This window comes from Microcebus murinus, chromosome 14 (assembly GCF_040939455.1).
Source record: "Microcebus murinus isolate Inina chromosome 14, M.murinus_Inina_mat1.0, whole genome shotgun sequence".
NCBI classification, from domain to species: Eukaryota; Metazoa; Chordata; class Mammalia; order Primates; family Cheirogaleidae; genus Microcebus; species Microcebus murinus.
Genome location: NC_134117.1, coordinates 81407738 through 81415954, shown reverse-complemented (window position 1 = coordinate 81415954; position 8217 = coordinate 81407738). Strand labels below are relative to the sequence as shown.

The window sequence follows — 8217 nt, the reverse complement described above, 5'->3', positions numbered from 1 at the left end:
ACGTGGAAGCGACCCGAGTGCCCATCCATCCAGGAGTGCATTAATAAAATGTGGCGCGTTGACACCACGGAGTGCCATTCGGCTGTGAGGAGCAGCGGTGAGAGGGCGCCTCTCGTGTTCTCCTGGCCAGAGCTGGAACCCGTTCCAGTAAGCCAGGTATCCCAAGAATGGACACACGAGCACCACGTGAGCGCGCTCACCAGCAAATTGGTATGAACGGATGGACACCTAAGTGGACGGAGAGGAATCACCTTCATCGGGTGGGTGTCGGGCGGGTGGGGGGAGGCGATGGGCATCCACATCCATTAGGAATGGGGTGGGTGCGCACCGACTGGGGGATGGGCGCACTTGAAGCTCTGACCCCAGGGGGGAGGCTTGGAGAGGGCAACTGTACCCGACCTTAACACTGGTACCCCCACAATACGCTGGAACAACATGAGAGGTATATGAATGAGAACACAGGGGGGAGGGGTGCACGGGCAACACATGTCACCTGAATACTTGTACTCCCATCATCTGCTTGAAAAGAGAGAGAAAAGAAAATGCAATCATAGAGGTAAGAGACACTTTTTAAAAATCATGAATCCGAAGAGAAAAGTAAAAGGAGGCCTGTGGAGCAGGTCTGGGTGTGACTCCGGATCCCCCAACATCAGGTGCCACCACCAAAGATTCCTGCGTGGAGCCCATAGAACCCCCAAAAGCAACGGGACGAGTTCTGGTCACATACTCCCTCAAAATGACATCCTGGCCTTCTTCTGGAACTCCCTCCCCTCTCAGACTCTCAAGGTTTTCTCCAGCGTGTCGGTTCCCACAGAGCAGACCTTTGGTCTGAGACCTGACAGTCCAGATGCCACGCATGCTGCCGCGTGGCGGCGGTGTCGCGGCTTGGGACAAGAGGAGGCCCCACGGTGCGGGCTGAGGCGCCAGGCAGCGCGGCGGGCGCTGAGGGTTGGGGTCACCCCCACCCCGGGCCGCCGCCGCGCTCCCAGAAAGGGGACAGAACAAGAGGCAAAAAAAAAAAAAAAAAAAAAGAAGCAGCCTGTGGCCCCCGGTATTCCCAGGCAGTCTCCCATCCAAGTACTGACCGGGCCCGACCCTGCTTAGCTTCCGAGACCAGACGAGATCGGGGGCGTTCAGGGTGGTGTGGCCCTAGACGGCGGCGGAGGGCGCCCCTGCCCCGCTCAAGAAGCCGAGCCTCTCTGCGCTTTCCCCCCGCCGCCGCCGCCGCCGCCGCCGCCGCCGCCGCCGCCGCCGCCTCCCGCCCCAGGCCCCGCGCCGGGCCGGGCCTGTTGAGTTCGCCGGCCGGGTCCCGTGGGCTCCCAGGGACGGGGGTGATGGGCGGGGCGGGGCGGGGGGCTGTCTCTCTATACACACACACACACACTCACACTCACTCACACTCACACAAGATGCGCCTCCACGGCTGGACTCGCCAAGGTGGAGCCCTCCCAGCCCCCCTCGTCTCCTCGCCCGGCCTCCTTCACCTACCCGCTGCCCACCCCCAGCGCGTCGCCGCCGCTGACGCTGACTGCGCACGCGCGCGCCCTTTGACCCCAGCCAGGGGCCGCCCTCCCCCACAACCCCTTTCAGCTGTGCCCCCCCTCGCCCTGTGGGTGGGCTGCCGCCTATTCCCCCGGGCCAGGGCTGGGGCACAGCGCAAGGGGGAGGGGAGCCAGTGTATGGGGCGTCTCTCTCTGGGGATGTGTCCCATGGGTGGGGTGGGGTGGCGTGGTTTGTGGGGCGCTGAAGAAATCAGTCCCCTCCATCTCCTACCTCTGGAAAACGCCCAAGCCCGTGGAGAACCGCCGGCACCGCTTCGTGGGGGCCGGGACCCTCCTCTGTGTCCTCCTGTGGCCCGGTCCAAGGGGCCTGGGCCTGGCCGGGGCTGCATTGGACCCCGACCACCCTGGCGTGTGGACTCGCTAAAAATCGGCCATTAGATATTGGATTCCAGCTTCATTGAGGTCATTTCACTAATGAGTGCACCGGAAAGAGTTTCCTAATCCATCTGTGAGGGTGGCAACTGAAAGAGAATTTGAAAGCTGACAGAATAGGCGAGGGAAGGCATAGGAGATTTCCACACCCAGCAAGGAAGCCTTTCCCGAAATGGAAGAAAGAAACGAGCAAACAGAGACACCGGTAGCCCGCCCGGAAAAGAGTCTGCCCCCGAGAGAAAGCACCCTGACCAGGTTCACCCGTGGGTGGGTGGCGAGCTAGCGGCGTTCAGAAGAGCGAGGCCCGCAGTCTGTGCGGAAGACACCTGCGCTCGGGTGTGTGTGGCGGCCCGATTCACAAGCAGCTCTAGATGTTAAACCAAGGAGAAGCCAGGGAGTTCCCAAGGCCCCAGGTGTCCTCAGCCCACGACTGGCTGCTGTGGGAATGCGAAGCCCGGCTCCTTGTCTCAGAGCGGGGTTCCCAGGAGGATCAGGCTGAAGCTGGGACTTGGCCTCAAAGTGTCCCCTCGCATGGCCACCCCCTTCCCCTTCCTGCTCCTCTACTCCTGGTGCCCCTCCATCCAGGGGCCAGACCTTAAAGAGTCACCGCAAGAGAATCCTGGTCCCAAAGGAGCCTTCTGGGGGACCGGTGCTGAGAGAGGTTGTGGGCATGGCCCGCTGGGGCTCTGCCCGACCCAGGGCTGAGAGATGCCACCTCCCAGCTCTGGGTCCCTGCAGGAAGTGTTGGCAAGCACAGGGCCAGTCCCCCAAAGGCCCAGGTGCAGGGAGCCCAGGCCAAGCAGCCTGTGGAAGAAGCCACTTGCCGTGCCACCCCGGGAACAGGACTGCAGGCCCCGGCCCTTCCCACCTCCTCCTCCTCCTCCTCCTCCCCCCCCCCCGCGCCCCCCCCCCGGACATGGCACAGGGCTCAGAGACACCTCAGACTCTTGCTACCCAAGGTGCGAAGGGCATCAGTTGCTCCTCCAACCCCCCCCCGCCCAGCAGACCACGTTGTCCAGCCAGCCCCCGGGCCTCCCTGGGGTGCCCAGCACAAAAGTGCAGACACCCACCGGACCCTCAGTCTCAGCTTTCGGATGTTTTTGCCACTCTAAGGACCCGCAGGCCCGCTGGGCCTTCGGGCAGGACAGAGAGCCCCGGGATCCGACGTGGAGAGCTGCGTGTACGTACGTCCCCATCAGGAGGCGGTCCCCACCTCCGCGGCTCTCCCCTCGCGGGGAGCGGCAGCCCCAGCCGGCAGCCGCAGGGCATCAGGGAAGACACCAGGCTGGGCCCCCCGCGGCACAGCGGGGGCACGTCCCCCGCACTCGACTTAGGGAAGGCTGCTGGAGACTGCTGCGGCCACCCTGCTGCCGGGTTTCTGGAGGGCTTCCTGGAAGCAGCCTCCACACCAAGCCCTTGGAAGGCCCAGGCGACGGAGGAGCCGGTCAGGCAGGGGCCGAGGACGGTGAGAGGCCGGGCGGGAAGGAGCATGTCAGGCAGGGGCAGAGGACGGTGACAGGCCGGGCGGGGAGGAGCCGGTCAGGCGGGGGCCCAGGACAGTGACGGGCCTGGCCGGGGAGGAGTGCGTCAGGCAGGGGCAGAGGAGACGGGCTGGGTAAGGGGTAGAGTGACAGTTAGGGCACAATTCACAATCGCAAAGACGTGGAAGCGACCCGAGTGCCCATCCATCCAGGAGTGCATTAATAAAATGTGGCGCGTTGACACCACGGAGTGCCATTCGGCTGTGAGGAGCAGCGGTGAGAGGGCGCCTCTCGTGTTCTCCTGGCCAGAGCTGGAACCCGTTCCAGTAAGCCAGGTATCCCAAGAATGGACACACGAGCACCACGTGAGCGCGCTCACCAGCAAATTGGTATGAACGGATGGACACCTAAGTGGACGGAGAGGAATCACCTTCATCGGGTGGGTGTCGGGCGGGTGGGGGGAGGCGATGGGCATCCACATCCATTAGGAATGGGGTGGGTGCGCACCGACTGGGGGATGGGCGCACTTGAAGCTCTGACCCCAGGGGGGAGGCTTGGAGAGGGCAACTGTACCCGACCTTAACACTGGTACCCCCACAATACGCTGGAACAACATGAGAGGTATATGAATGAGAACACAGGGGGGAGGGGTGCACGGGCAACACATGTCACCTGAATACTTGTACTCCCATCATCTGCTTGAAAAGAGAGAGAAAAGAAAATGCAATCATAGAGGTAAGAGACACTTTTTAAAAATCATGAATCCGAAGAGAAAAGTAAAAGGAGGCCTGTGGAGCAGGTCTGGGTGTGACTCCGGATCCCCCAACATCAGGTGCCACCACCAAAGATTCCTGCGTGGAGCCCATAGAACCCCCAAAAGCAACGGGACGAGTTCTGGTCACATACTCCCTCAAAATGACATCCTGGCCTTCTTCTGGAACTCCCTCCCCTCTCAGACTCTCAAGGTTTTCTCCAGCGTGTCGGTTCCCACAGAGCAGACCTTTGGTCTGAGACCTGACAGTCCAGATGCCACGCATGCTGCCGCGTGGCGGCGGTGTCGCGGCTTGGGACAAGAGGAGGCCCCACGGTGCGGGCTGAGGCGCCAGGCAGCGCGGCGGGCGCTGAGGGTTGGGGTCACCCCCACCCCGGGCCGCCGCCGCGCTCCCAGAAAGGGGACAGAACAAGAGGCAAAAAAAAAAAAAAAAAAAAAGAAGCAGCCTGTGGCCCCCGGTATTCCCAGGCAGTCTCCCATCCAAGTACTGACCGGGCCCGACCCTGCTTAGCTTCCGAGACCAGACGAGATCGGGGGCGTTCAGGGTGGTGTGGCCCTAGACGGCGGCGGAGGGCGCCCCTGCCCCGCTCAAGAAGCCGAGCCTCTCTGCGCTTTCCCCCCGCCGCCGCCGCCGCCGCCGCCGCCGCCGCCGCCGCCTCCCGCCCCAGGCCCCGCGCCGGGCCGGGCCTGTTGAGTTCGCCGGCCGGGTCCCGTGGGCTCCCAGGGACGGGGGTGATGGGCGGGGCGGGGCGGGGGGCTGTCTCTCTATACACACACACACACACTCACACTCACTCACACTCACACAAGATGCGCCTCCACGGCTGGACTCGCCAAGGTGGAGCCCTCCCAGCCCCCCTCGTCTCCTCGCCCGGCCTCCTTCACCTACCCGCTGCCCACCCCCAGCGCGTCGCCGCCGCTGACGCTGACTGCGCACGCGCGCGCCCTTTGACCCCAGCCAGGGGCCGCCCTCCCCCACAACCCCTTTCAGCTGTGCCCCCCCTCGCCCTGTGGGTGGGCTGCCGCCTATTCCCCCGGGCCAGGGCTGGGGCACAGCGCAAGGGGGAGGGGAGCCAGTGTATGGTGCGTCTCTCTCTGGGGATGTGTCCCATGGGTGGGGTGGGGTGGCGTGGTTTGTGGGGCGCTGAAGAAATCAGTCCCCTCCATCTCCTACCTCTGGAAAACGCCCAAGCCCGTGGAGAACCGCCGGCACCGCTTCGTGGGGGCCGGGACCCTCCTCTGTGTCCTCCTGTGGCCCGGTCCAAGGGGCCTGGGCCTGGCCGGGGCTGCATTGGACCCCGACCACCCTGGCGTGTGGACTCGCTAAAAATCGGCCATTTGATATTGGATTCCAGCTTCATTGAGGTCATTTCACTAATGAGTGCACCGGAAAGAGTTTCCTAATCCATCTGTGAGGGTGGCAACTGAAAGAGAATTTGAAAGCTGACAGAATAGGCGAGGGAAGGCATAGGAGATTTCCACACCCAGCAAGGAAGCCTTTCCCGAAATGGAAGAAAGAAACGAGCAAACAGAGACACCGGTAGCCCGCCCGGAAAAGAGTCTGCCCCCGAGAGAAAGCACCCTGACCAGGTTCACCCGTGGGTGGGTGGCGAGCTAGCGGCGTTCAGAAGAGCGAGGCCCGCAGTCTGTGCGGAAGACACCTGCACTCGGGTGTGTGTGGCGGCCCGATTCACAAGCAGCTCTAGATGTTAAACCAAGGAGAAGCCAGGGAGTTCCCAAGGCCCCAGGTGTCCTCAGCCCACGACTGGCTGCTGTGGGAATGCGAAGCCCGGCTCCTTGTCTCAGAGCGGGGTTCCCAGGAGGATCAGGCTGAAGCTGGGACTTGGCCTCAAAGTGTCCCCTCGCATGGCCACCCCCTTCCCCTTCCTGCTCCTCTACTCCTGGTGCCCCTCCATCCAGGGGCCAGACCTTAAAGAGTCACCGCAAGAGAATCCTGGTCCCAAAGGAGCCTTCTGGGGGACCGGTGCTGAGAGAGGTTGTGGGCATGGCCCGCTGGGGCTCTGCCCGACCCAGGGCTGAGAGTTGCCACCTCCCAGCTCTGGGTCCCTGCAGGAAGTGTTGGCAAGCACAGGGCCAGTCCCCCAAAGGCCCAGGTACAGGGAGCCCAGGCCAAGCAGCCTGTGGAAGAAGCCACTTGCCGTGCCACCCCGGGAACAGGACTGCAGGCCCCGGCCCTTCCCACCTCCTCCTCCTCCTCCTCCTCCCCCCCCCCGCGCCCCGCCCCCGGACATGGCACAGGGCTCAGAGACACCTCAGACTCTTGCTACCCAAGGTGCGAAGGGCATCAGTTGCTCCTCCAACCCCCCCCCGCCCAGCAGACCACGTTGTCCAGCCAGCCCCCGGGCCTCCCTGGGGTGCCCAGCACAAAAGTGCAGACACCCACCGGACCCTCAGTCTCAGCTTTCGGATGTTTTTGCCACTCTAAGGACCCACAGGCCCGCTGGGCCTTCGGGCAGGACAGAGAGCCCCGGGATCCGACGTCGAGAGCTGCGTGTACGTACGTCCCCATCAGGAGGCGGTCCCCACCTCCGCGGCTCTCCCCTCGCGGGGAGCGGCAGCCCCAGCCGGCAGCCGCAGGGCATCAGGGAAGACACCAGGCTGGGCCCCCCGCGGCACAGCGGGGGCACGTCCCCCGCACTCGACTTAGGGAAGGCTGCTGGAGACTGCTGCGGCCACCCTGCTGCCGGGTTTCTGGAGGGCTTCCTGGAAGCAGCCTCCACACCAAGCCCTTGGAAGGCCCAGGCGACGGAGGAGCCGGTCAGGCAGGGGCCGAGGACGGTGAGAGGCCGGGCGGGAAGGAGCATGTCAGGCAGGGGCAGAGGACGGTGACAGGCCGGGCGGGGAGGAGCCGGTCAGGCGGGGGCCCAGGACAGTGACGGGCCTGGCCGGGGAGGAGTGCGTCAGGCAGGGGCAGAGGAGACGGGCTGGGTAAGGGGTAGGGTGACAGTTAGGGCACAATTCACAATCGCAAAGACGTGGAAGCGACCCGAGTGCCCATCCATCCAGGAGTGCATTAATAAAATGTGGCGCGTGGACACCACGGAGTGCCATTCGGCTGTGAGGAGCAGCGGTGAGAGGGCGCCTCTCGTGTTCTCCTGGCCAGAGCTGGAACCCGTTCCAGTAAGCCAGGTATCCCAAGAATGGACACACGAGCACCACGTGAGCGCGCTCACCAGCAAATTGGTACGAACGGATGGACACCTAAGTGGACGGAGAGGAATCACCTTCATCGGGTGGGTGTCGGGCGGGTGGGGGGAGGCGATGGGCATCCACATCCATTAGGAATGGGGTGGGTGCGCACCGACTGGGGGATGGGCGCACTTGAAGCTCTGACCCCAGGGGGGAGGCTTGGAGAGGGCAACTGTACCCGACCTTAACACTGGTACCCCCACAATACGCTGGAACAACATGAGAGGTATATGAATGAGAACACAGGGGGGAGGGGTGCACGGGCAACACATGTCACCTGAATACTTGTACTCCCATCATCTGCTTGAAAAGAGAGAGAAAAGAAAATGCAATCATAGAGGTAAGAGACACTTTTTAAAAATCATGAATCCGAAGAGAAAAGTAAAAGGAGGCCTGTGGAGCAGGTCTGGGTGTGACTCCGGATCCCCCAACATCAGGTGCCACCACCAAAGATTCCTGCGTGGAGCCCATAGAACCCCCAAAAGCAACGGGACGAGTTCTGGTCACATACTCCCTCAAAATGACATCCTGGCCTTCTTCTGGAACTCCCTCCCCTCTCAGACTCTCAAGGTTTTCTCCAGCGTGTCTGTTCCCACAGAGCAGACCTTTGGTCTGAGACCTGACAGTGCAGATGCCACGCATGCTGCCGCGTGGCGGCGGTGTCGCGGCTTGGGACAAGAGGAGGCCCCACGGTGCGGGCTGAGGCGCCAGGCAGCGCGGCGGGCGCTGAGGGTTGGGGTCACCCCCACCCCGGGCCGCCGCCGCGCTCCCAGAAAGGGGACAGAACAAGAGGCAAAAAAAAAAAAAAAAAAAAAGAAGC

General features: G+C 63.2%; 2 pseudogenes; both read right to left on the bottom strand.

The window, feature by feature from the left end:
* Positions 1 to 1036: 1036 nt before the first annotated feature.
* On the bottom strand, positions 1037 to 1155 carry LOC142876098 (uncharacterized; annotated as a pseudogene).
* Positions 1156 to 4630: 3475 nt separating this feature from the next.
* LOC142876097 (uncharacterized) lies at positions 4631 to 4749 on the bottom strand (annotated as a pseudogene).
* Positions 4750 to 8217: the final 3468 nt, after the last annotated feature.